This window comes from Glycine max, chromosome 8 (assembly GCF_000004515.6).
Source record: "Glycine max cultivar Williams 82 chromosome 8, Glycine_max_v4.0, whole genome shotgun sequence".
Classification (NCBI taxonomy): domain Eukaryota; kingdom Viridiplantae; phylum Streptophyta; class Magnoliopsida; order Fabales; family Fabaceae; genus Glycine; species Glycine max.
In genome coordinates, this window is record NC_038244.2 from 23,056,660 (window position 1) to 23,068,597 (window position 11,938).

The following is an 11,938-nucleotide window of genomic DNA, read 5'->3' on the forward strand; positions in this document are numbered from 1 at the left end:
TATCTAAAAAATATATTATTAGGTAACAACCAATCAAATGCATAGAATTTTCCATAAAGGACAGATACAAGGTTCCACACAACATGAATGGTACAAGGTTTTACATTTCTCAACTGCTGACAACTTAAAAAGAAAGGTTCACATTTAGTCGTGCAATGTTAGAGAAATGTAAAACCCTCCATTCTTGTATCTCCATAGGAAAAAAAAAACTAAGGTTTTAGGAGAGTTGAACTTTGACATGGTGTTAGAACACCTATTACCAAGTGGTTAGGAGTGTGATTGTTCCACTCTAGTCTTCATAAATAAGTTAAATGTAGCATAAGTTAAAGCTTGTCTATGCACAGTGCGTTGCCATGTTTTATGCTAAAAGAGTTCTTGTGTAAGGGGGCACATTAGAGATATAAAACCATTCTTGTACCTTGACTTAACAACTTTTAGGGGACTTGGTCCTCGCTAAACCATGCCTCATATTATGAGATTATTATCATATTGTAAAAAAAAAAAAAAAAACCCATTAAGAAAAGCCTTGGCTCATCCAAGGTCAAGGACACTGAGCACATTTCCTAGTAGTTAGAAACTAGGGTCACATATTTACTCAGGTAGCTATATATTTGCAAAGGCTTTTCTTAATGGGTTTTTTTTTGCTAGTGTTATTTACAAATAGAATAGGAAATGTGTATTACTTCATAAGATTCCAAGCATCACATAGGTATCCCAATAAAAAAAACTGCACATATTCCTAATGCATATTACTTCATAATATTAATATTTCACATACAAATAAGATTCCAGCAATTAAAATATAAACGACTAGTTAATAATTTTTATAAAATTATATATATATATATATATATATATATATATATATATAATAAAATCTAAATTGTTAACCAATAGTTACTGAAACATCTTAGTAATCTATGTCCATTTTTGCTAATTAAAGTAAATAAAGAGACTAATCTTAAGCTGAAACATAACTACGCATGTCTGAGCATAGCTACATATGCATGCCAGGTCAACCATTAATGCAAACTCATTGCATTTTCATTTTCTTGCCTTTAGCATGTTATAGAGCTCAAACCCAATGCTCAGACAGGTTCCAATGCGTAATCCAATCTGGCAAAAGTAACAAAACTAAGGGGAGTATGATTTTATAATAAAGAAGATGCAAAGATATGAGTTATATGATTAGGCTTTGATGAATCTCAGAGAGAGAATTTGAGGGTTAACTTTATATACAATAATCAAGAAATTATTTTGCTCCTAGTTTCAGAGATCGGAGTAAAATTATAGGTAGTGAACTTTAAGATGAAGTGCTCGGAAATAAGACCATCTATGGAATTTCCATTTTAAGGAGGGAGAAGCTATGTACCTTCTTTTGCTCGCGATGTGAAAAGGTCTATAAATGTTTCTCAAAAGTCCTAAAAAAATTACAAAAAAACTAAAATAAAATCAATAACTTGAGTTGTCAAGGCATATAAAACACTGCACATCCAAAACTGCAGTTATGTTAAAACAAAAATATTACTTTAGAAGATTAAACTTCAATTAACAAACTTTCAAACTCAATTTTTGTAATAACTAAAAGCGAATGATGATCCCAACTCGAAGGCCTTGTTGATTTCGATGATTGGTATAAACTAAAAATTAGGGAAAACATAGATGAAATTTATTGAAAGGTTGTAAATCAATTGACAAAATTTGCTATGACTTCAAAAAGGTCGAGTCCAGCCCCAATATAAACCAAATGAGTCCTATCAAATTCCTCCATAGTAGGACAACCTGAAATCAAATACAAATTTCATCACTTTGTACAACAACAAAAAAAAAATCCCCATATATATGTGAATAAACTATTGAATTTTTTTCTTCTTCTAGAGATCACATATCACTTTCCACACAAAGTTCAATCTCATCTTGATCATTCCCTGAAGAACTTCTTTGAAATCTCCTTCGAGAAGGAGTAAGAAAATTGCATAGATAACATCACCTTTGTCTCCTCCTCCTTCAATATCAAAGCCACTATGTGTTTCAACAAGCAAGAACTCCTTTAATAACCAAAACAAGCTTGTAGTTGCTATCTTTCGTGAGTCTTATGTAAAATTCTTAAGGGGTTTCCTAGACTATCAATGATAGGAAACAACAGGATCTTGAAACCTATGGTTCTCACAAACAATTAATAAACAACAATAGATAATGATGTGTACCTTTCTCCATAGGAAGACTTGTACCTTTCTTCATAGGAACTTTTCTCCAGTGCACTTTGATTTCCTTGAAAGAGGAGAGAAATAAGATTTCACTTCCTTAGGCCTTTCTTTTCTGCCTCTCTCCATTCGTGATGGCTATGGGTGAGAGAGAACACTTTCTGGTCAGGAAGGGGACCTTATTTCACGTTAGTGGGTATTAAGCCCATTTTATAACCACTACTCCCATCAAGTAGCAGTTAGTTCTAGAAACTTCTCCTATTAAGCCCAATTATAATTTAGCCCTTAATCGTTAATTATTTACTTATTAGTCTCTACATAAGTCACATGTCTCTCACATGAGACATTAATTCTTACATTCTCCCACTTGACTCATGTGACATTAATAAACATTATGGACTAAATAAATAAATAGATTAACTACCATAATGCGCATTAAAATTGACTAAATTGTTCTATACATTGGGTACATCATAATTTCATGATTAAGAATAGGAACCAATTCGAGTCATGGCGGTTGTATATCATCTAATCGACATAGTCCCTTCCATGTACTACAAATTAGTCTTCTCCTTAATATGACCATTAGTTAGGAGTACATAATTGGTCCAACATAATGTCTTCATTCAAGACAAAACCTGTTAACATTACTCTAACACAAACATGCATGCAAACATAGAGAACAGATAATCAGAAACATATCATAATTGAGCTCAGAGTGTCAGCAAAATTACATAAGGTAAATTACTCTTAATGATCATCAATAACAATAATGCCCATACTTTCAACATGTTCTATAATGTCTTGGACAATAATCCCTTATTCAAAGGGTCAACTATCATAAGGTTTGTGCTGATATATTCTATTGACACTCTTTGCTTCTAAACTTCTTCCTTCACGACAAAGTACCTCAATTTCATATACTTAGCACCTTTAGAGTACTTGTCCTTCTTACAAAAAATATTGTTGCGGAGTTATCACAATACATTTTCAGCGGCCTAGCAATACTGTCGACAATTCCAAGCCCTGAAATAAAGTTCCGCAACCAATTAGCCTGAATTGTAGGCTCAAAACATACTACAAATTCAGCTCTCAGATGCAACAACAACTGATGCATACAAAATTACTTTCATTTGTTTTCGTTCCATATCATTTCTAGGACATTGTGCGAGACTAACTCTGTCTCATTTCTAAATTAGAATAGGCGATGTTAAACACCTTTCCATCTTGAATCTCTCTAGCACTTTATCGATATATATACTTTCTGAGATAAGCCTAATAATCCTTGTGATCTATTATGGAATATTTCTATCCCTATCGCATAGCTTACCTCACCCATATCTTTCACTTCAAAGTTTCTAGAGAGAAATTTCTTAGTCTCATGAAGAAGACCAAGATCGTTAGCTGTAAGCAAGATATCATCAATATACAGAATTAGAAAATAACCTTACTCCCACTGACCTTCAGATACATACAGTGATAAACAGTATTTTCCTTAAATCTAAAGGAAATAATGGTATCATTAAACCTCAAATACCATAGGCGGGAAGCTTGCTTTAAGACTGTATATTGATTTCTTCAGTATGCACACCATGTGTTCATTTCCTTTAACTGAGAACCCCATTGGTTGGTCCATATAAATATTCTCCTCTAAATCTCCATTTAGAAGGGCGGTTTTCACATCTATTTGATGTAGCTCCAAGTCATAATGGGCTATTGTCATGATAATCCTAAAAGAATCCTTTCGTGAGACCAGTAAAATGTCTCTTTATAATCAATGTCATCTTTCTAAGTAAATTCCTTAGCAACAAGTCTAGCCTTGTAACGTTCAAGGTTGCTATGAGAGTCACGTTTAGTCTTGAAGACCCACTTACAACCGACTCTCTTACAACCCTTTGGTAATTCTACAAGGTCCTAAACGCCATTATGTTCCATGGAATTTATCTCTTCTTTCATGGCATTTAACCACTTCTCAGAATTATCACAACTTATAGCTTGTGAAAACAAAACTGGATCATTATCATTAATGCTTAAGTTTGATTATGTTTCATGTAAGTATACCACATAGTCATTCGAAATAGCTGGTCTTCTTTCTCTTTGAGACCTCCTTAATGCTACTTCTTGTGGTTCTTCCACAATGGGTTCATTATTGTGTTGCTCCTCTTCATTAATTTTGTAACAATAACTAAAGGAGCAATCACCTTACTGTTAGAGGCATAAGCTAAAAGGACTTACACTCTAACTTCTTTAATTTCCACTTCTTGTGGAACTGTACTCCCACTTATTTCACCATTTTCAATGAACCTTGCATTTCCAGTTTCTACAATTCTCATACTATGATTAGGACAATAAAACATATACCCCTTTGACTTTTCTGGATAACCAATGAAATATTCACTGATTGTTCTTGCATCCAATTTTCTTTCTTGCGGATTGTAAATTATTATTTCTGCCTGGCAACCCCAAACATGCAGGTGCCTTATACTAAGTGTCCTATTTGTCCACAGTTCAAAAGATGTCTTTGGAACTACCTTACTAGGAACCCTATTCAACAAATACATGGCAGTTTTCAAGGCATGCATCCACAAAGATACGGGTAAAGTCTAATTGATTAACATACTCCTAACCATATTCATTAAAGTTCTATTACGCCTTTCTGATACACCATTTTGTTGTGGTGTACCGGGATATGTGTATTGCACACAAATGCACGTTTCTGAACAAGCTTAGCAAATGGACCTGGGTGTTTCCCAGTTTCATCATATCTTCCGTAATACTCATCACCTCTATCATATCTAATAATTTTCACATTTATGTCTAATTTCCCTTTTACTTCATTGTAGTAAATTTCTAAGGCATCCATTGCCTAAGAAATCTCGGGCAGTAAATAGACATAACCGTAACGTGAATAATCATCAATAATGGTGATAAAGTATCATTCCTTTCTGAAAGAACTAACATCAAAAGGTCCCCAAATATCAGTATGCACAATTTCAAGAAGCTGAGTGCTTCTTGTAGCTCTTTTCTTTGTATATTTGGCTTGTTTTCCCTTAATACAACCCACACAAATATTTAGATCCGTAAAATCTAGATAAGGAAGAATTTCATTCTTTATTAATCTTTCTATCCTTTCTCTAGAAATGTGACCTAAACGTTTATGCCACAAGAAAGCAGATCGTTCATTCACTAAACTATGTTTAGTGCCAACATTATGATGCAGAGTTAAAACAGTTTCAGCATACAAACTGTTTAATTTCAATTTATATAAACCATCACAAGAATACCAGTACCAATGAGATGATTATGCTTAAATAAATTGAAACATCCATTACCAAAATTAAAAGAGTATGCAGTAACATCAAGTTTAGATAATGAAACTAAATTCCTAAATAAACTAGGTACATAAGGAGTTTCCAGTAAATCTAAACGATGTCCAGTGTTGAGTTTTAAACAATAAGTCTCAACTGTTTCCACTGGAACTTTCATTTCATTCCCCATGAAAATGAACTTCTCATTTGGGCTTATGGTTTGGATTGTAAGGAATCTCTGCATAATGTTAGAAACATAAGTCATACATCCAGAATTAATCCATCATGTATCATGGGAAACTTCAGTTAAGTTTGATTCAAAACATACATAAGCATTAAGCTCACCATTCTTTTCGAACCAAGACTTACACTTTAGGCAATCCCTTTGGAAATGCTTTGATTTCACAAAATTGACAATTATTGCCCTTTGATACCTTTCTTATGGATTTGCAAAGAGTCGTCATTATTCTTTAATGACCCTTTGCCTTTATCATGCTTCTTGATAAATTTCTTTTCAAGCTCCTTGATTCCCTTGGTGGTTAACATAATGAACTAAGTGACTTCCTTGATTCTTAAGCCTCGTTTCTTCTTGAACTAACATACTGTGCAATTCATGCACATTTCATTTATCTTTCATGGTATTATAGTTCATTTAGAGCAGGCCAAACTCAGACGATAATGAGTTTAGAATAAACTGAACAAGAAAGTTCTCATTCACAGCCATTATATTCCCAAGGTCTTAAGTCTTGTTGCAATGTTTGTCATCTTAATGACATGTTCATACATAGTACGTGAACCATCAAACTTCATGGTGGTCAATGTACTCATTAATGTCCCAACAACGGACTTATCAGATGTTTGAGAGTACTCTCCCACTGATATAAACCCTAATGTCACAAGGGCTGACTTAGGATCGTCTAGGATTAAACCTTGATGGAAAATGCGAAAATTGATTAAGGAAAGGATGACGAATAAGGTGGTTAATTTCGTGGGTCTTAATAAGGTGGTTCTTGGCATAAAATGGAATAATGAGATGAGAAAACGTAGGTTAAGTGGTGGCTGGACAAAAATATAGAAATGGTAAAAACTCAAGCTATAGGGCTCCAAATGAGGTGATTCCAAAACGAGGTGAAAGGTCTCGTCTTGAAATTCAATTTAGGCTCAAGAATCACTTAATTTGAGTGCGTAAAACGGGAGTTATGGCCACGAGATAATTCTGGGCAGAAGTGGATTTTCTGGAATTGTGGTTTGAAAGAACAAGGTTGAAGATGAAAGGAAGGAAAGAATCACTCTTTTCGGCGAGGGCAACACACAAAGGTTGTGAAAGTCCTTTGATATAGCCAGGGTATTCTTGAATCACTCAAGAATTTAGGAGAATCACTCTCACTAAGATAAAAGAGATAGACTCTAATTTTCTGAATAAAACTCAACTTGTCTTTATTGATAAAATGGTTCAGCTTATATAGAAGCTTTACAGCAGATTTTAGTAATGACCCACTAACCTAGAATTAAAATAACTTAATGCCATTAGCCTAGGGAATTAAAAAAAAACTTAATGGCTGAGTGTAACTGAAATTGTGGCAACCAAAAGTCACCCCCAACAACCAACAAGTCAGCCACCATTTGGTCTCCCAAAAGGTTGATGCCTAGGTTACCAATTGGGCCCTTATTAGAACTTGAACTAAACCTACCTAAAGCCCTTTTAGTTGATTAACCCAAAACATATTTTTGGTCAGCCAACTTTACAAGGATTGGGCCATTATTTAGACAAACTAAACACTCTAAAACTGAGACAAAGTGGTGTCATTTAGTCCTCCTCCATTTGGGCCATGATACAACTCACAACCTTGGACTTTTCTCCTTGAAGCTTGGGCTTGTATTCAAATAGTATGGACAACACTTGTTGAAGAGCTTCTTTGGCTTTCCTTGCTCTAGCCCTTGTCATAGGTCCTCCAAGTCCTTCAAGTGGATCCTTGCCCTTGCTCTTGGTCACGTCCTCATCATTCTCTCCCTCTTGAAAAGGATTTGTCCTCAAATCGGATTCTCCATCTGCATCAAAAAGAGATAAATCAGAGACATTGAAGGTGGAACTAACATTATACTCACCGGGAAGCTCAACTTTGTAAGCATTATCATTGATTCTTTCAAGCACTTGAAATGGTCCATCTCCCCTTGGTTGAAGCTTTGATTTCCTTTGTTCCGGAAACCTTTCTTTTCTCATGTGCACCCAAACCCAATCTCCGGGTTCGAAGACAACCTTTTTTCTCCCTTTGTTGGCTTGTTTAGCATAGCTTTTATTTTTCCTCTCAATTTGATCTTTGACTTTCTCATGAAGCTTCTTCACATAGTCCGCCTTTGCTTGACATTCTTTATGCTTAAAAACAGAAACATTAGGCATAGGCAAAAGATCAAGAGGAGTTAGTGGGTTAAAACCATAAACAACTTCAAAAGGAGAACAATTAGTGGCGCTATGAACAGCTCTATTGTAAGCAAATTCAACATGGGGTAAATAAGCTTCCCATGTTTTTAAGTTCTTCCTCAAAACTGTCCTAAGCAAAGTTCCCAAAGTCCTATTGACAACTTCCGTTTGCCCATCGGTTTGTGGGTGACAAGTGGTTGAAAATAACAATTTAGTGCCCAACTTGCTCCACAAAGTCCTCCAAAAATGGCTTAGGAACTTAGAGTCCCTATCACTAACAATGCTCCTTGGCAAACCATGGAGTCTCACAATCTCCTTGAAAAACAAATCAGCCACATGGGAAGCATCATCAACTTTTTTACATGGAATAAAATGAGCCATTTTAGAAAACCTATCAACAACCACAAAAATGGAATCTCTACCATTGCTTGTTTTTGGCAGCCCCAAAACAAAATCCATGGATAAATCAATCCAAGGATACTCCGGAATTGGCAATGGAGTATACAATCCATGAGGCTTTACCTTAGACTTTGCCCTTTTACATACAATGCAATGTTCACAAAATTTCTGCACATCCGTTTTCATATGAGGCCAATAAAAATGTTCTTGTAATGTTTCTAGAGTCTTTTGGACCCCAAAATGCCCCATTAAACGTCCTTCATGTGCTTCACAAACAAGCAAATTTCTAGTAGAACATTTAGGCACACACAATTTGTTTTCTTTGAAAAGAAAGCCTCCATGTCTAAAGAAACCATTTTCTGAAATTTTTTCACAATTTTTAAAAATTTCTCCAAAAGTTTCATCATTTTCATACATGCTTTTCAAACATTCAAGACCAATCAATTTTGTTTCAAGCATAGAAAGTAAGGCATGACGCTGAGAAAGAGCATCGGCTACAATATTACCTTTTCCCTTTTTATGTTTGATAACATAAGGGAATTTCTCTAGGAATTCCACCCACTTCGCATGCCTTTTGTTAAGCTTGCCTTGCCCCTTGATATATTTGAGGGACTCATGGTCACTATGAATGACAAATTCCTTGGGATAAAGGTAGTGTTGCCATGTTTTCAAAGCCCGTACTAAGGCATACAACTCCTTATCATAAGTTGAATAGTTAAGGGTAGGACCACTTAACTTTTCACTAAAATAAGCAATTGGATGGCCTTCTTGCATCAACACAGCCCCAATCCCAACATTTGAAGCATCACACTCAATTTCAAAATATTTTTGAAAGTTTGGCAACGCAAGTATAGGGGCATTAGTTAGCTTTTGCTTAAGAAGATTGAAAGCTTCTTCTTGTTTCTCTCCCCATTTGAAACCAACATTTTTCTTGAGCACTTCATTTAGAGGTGCTACCAATGTGCTAAAATCCTTCACAAACCGTCTATAAAAACTTGCTAAGCCATGAAAACTCCTCACCTCGGTCATGGACTTAGGTGTAGGCCATTCTTGAATAGCCCTAACCTTCTCCTCATCAACTTGCACTCCTTTTGAACTCACAACAAAACCAAGAAACACAACATGGTTAGTACAAAAGATGCATTTTTCAAGATTGGCATACAATTGTTCTTCTCTAAGCACAGTCAAGATAGATTTTAAATGATCAATATGCAAATCAAGTGAAGTGTTATAGATAAGAATATCATCAAAGTACACCACAACGAACTTTCCTATGAACTCTCTCAGGATATGGTTCATTAATCTCATGAAAGTGCTAGGGGCGTTAGTTAGGCCAAAAGGCATAACCAACCATTCATACAAACCATATTTTGTTTTAAAAGCAGTTTCCATTCATCCCCTTCTCTAATCCTAATTTGATTGTATCCACTTTTTAAATCGATTTTAGAGAAGTAACATGCACCATGCAATTCATCAAGCAAATCATCAAGCCTAGGTATAGGATGCCTATATTTAATGGTGATGTTATTAAGGGCTCTACAATCGGAACACATGCGCCATGTCCCATCCTTTTTAGCGACCAAAATCACTGGGACAGCACAAGGACTCATACTATTTCTTACCCAACCTTTGCTAATGAGTTCATCCACTTGTCTTTGAATCTCTTTGGTTTCTTGTGGATTACTTCTATAGGCTGGCCTATTGGGCAAAGAAGCTCCCGGAATAAGATCAATTTGATGCTCAATTCCCCTCAAAGGTGGTAGTCCACTTAGCACATTTGGTGGAAACATGTCTTGAAAATCCTGCAAAAGAGTTTTAACACTAGAAGGCACTTCAAAATCATCAAAAGTGTTAGTGGTCAAAATCTGATTTTTGCAAAACAAGATATACAGTGATTGTTTAGCACGAAACAACCTCTTGACTTCACTTTTTGTGGCTAAATAGCTCTCCCTCACTTCAAGTGTTTCACTCTTCTTTTGTTCACTCTTTTTTCTCTCAAGTGTTTCCCTCTTTTTCTCACTCTCAAGTGTTTTGCTCACTTTTTCTTTTTCTCTTTTCTCTTGAAGAAGTTTTTCTCTCATTTTCTTTTGATCCTCACACACTTCTTGTGGACTCAATGGCTTGAGCACAATCTTTTTGTCTTAGTGCATGAAAGAGATCTTGTTGGTGTAACCGTCATGATTGGCTCTTTTATCAAATTGCCATGGTCTCCCCAAAAGTAAGTGGCTGGCCTCCATAGGAACAACATCACAAAGTACCTTATCATTTTATTTCCCAATGGAAACGTCCACTTCAACTTGCTGCCTCACTTGCACCTCCCCATCCTTACTAAGCCATTGAAGTTTGTATGGCCTAGGATGTGGTTTAGTAGCTAAATTTAGCTTTGACACTAATCTAGCACTAGCCACATTGGTGCAACTACCTCCATCAATGATCACCATGCACACCTTGCCATTGATTAAACATCTAGTGTGAAAGATGTTTTCTCTTTGGCTCTCCTCCTCATGCTTCAATTGACCACCAAGTAACCGTCTAATCATCAACAAATCTCCCTCCGGAGTCTCCTCTTCCTCTATGTACTCACTCTCATCTTCCTCTTCAACATCAGATTCACTTATATATTCTCCATCTTCTAAGAACCATGGACCTTTTGTTAGGGCACTCATAAGCATAGTGTCCTAGGCCTTGGCACTTGAAACACTTCACATCTCTACTCCTTTTAGAGGGTTCCTCTTGGGACTTTGAGCGAGTTTTTGATGGGATAGGTGTGGAACTACTAGAAGTAGCAGCCCCATCTTTCTTACCTTTGTCTTTCCAACTAGAAGAACCAAAGTTGGTAAAACTCCTCTTAGCCACTCCCTTCCTTTTTAATTGTTGCTCTACTTGGATTGCTTTGTGAAGCAAATCATCCATTTCAACAAACTCCTGCAGCTCAACAATATCACGGATATCATTAGTCAAACCATTAAGAAATCGAGTCATAGTTACCTCCTCATCTTCTTCAATCTTTGCTTGAATCATGAGCACATCCATTTCCTTGAAATACTCCTCAACCCCCTTGTTGCCTTGGGTTAGTTTTTGGAGCTTGAACTTCAAGTCCCTTGAGTAACTAGCCGGCACATACCGCTTCCTCATGATCTTTTTCATCTCCGTCCATGTATCAACCATTGGCTCTTCATTTCTTGCTCTCTCTTTTTGTAGCTTGTTCCACCACACAAGAGCATAGTCGGAAAACTCCGTGGCGGCAAGCTTCACCTTTTGGTCCTCCTCATAGTTGTTGCATGAGAAAACATGCTCTATTTTCATCTCCCATTCCAAGTAGGCCTCCGGATCATTCTTTCCTTTAAATGGAGGAATGTTGAGTTTAATACCATCAATTCGGTTTTGTCTAGGAACACCATTATTCCCTCTTCTCCTCCTTTCTTCTTCATTATGATCTCTATTCTCCATTTGATCCAACCTCTCATGGAGCGCATCATCTCGTTGTTTCATTAACCTCTCCAAATGTTGCATCAAAGCTTGCATTTGGAATTGCGAAAGCCCCACTCCATCATTAGGATTAGTACCTGACATCTCAAACAAACAAATCAAACGTAACAAGACAATTA

At 36.1% G+C, this 11,938-nt stretch overlaps 1 pseudogene; it reads right to left on the reverse strand.

Moving 5' to 3' along the window:
* Positions 1–7,517: 7,517 nt before the first annotated feature.
* LOC106799657 (uncharacterized) lies at positions 7,518–11,582 on the reverse strand (annotated as a pseudogene).
* Between the last annotated feature and the right edge of the window lie 356 nt (positions 11,583–11,938).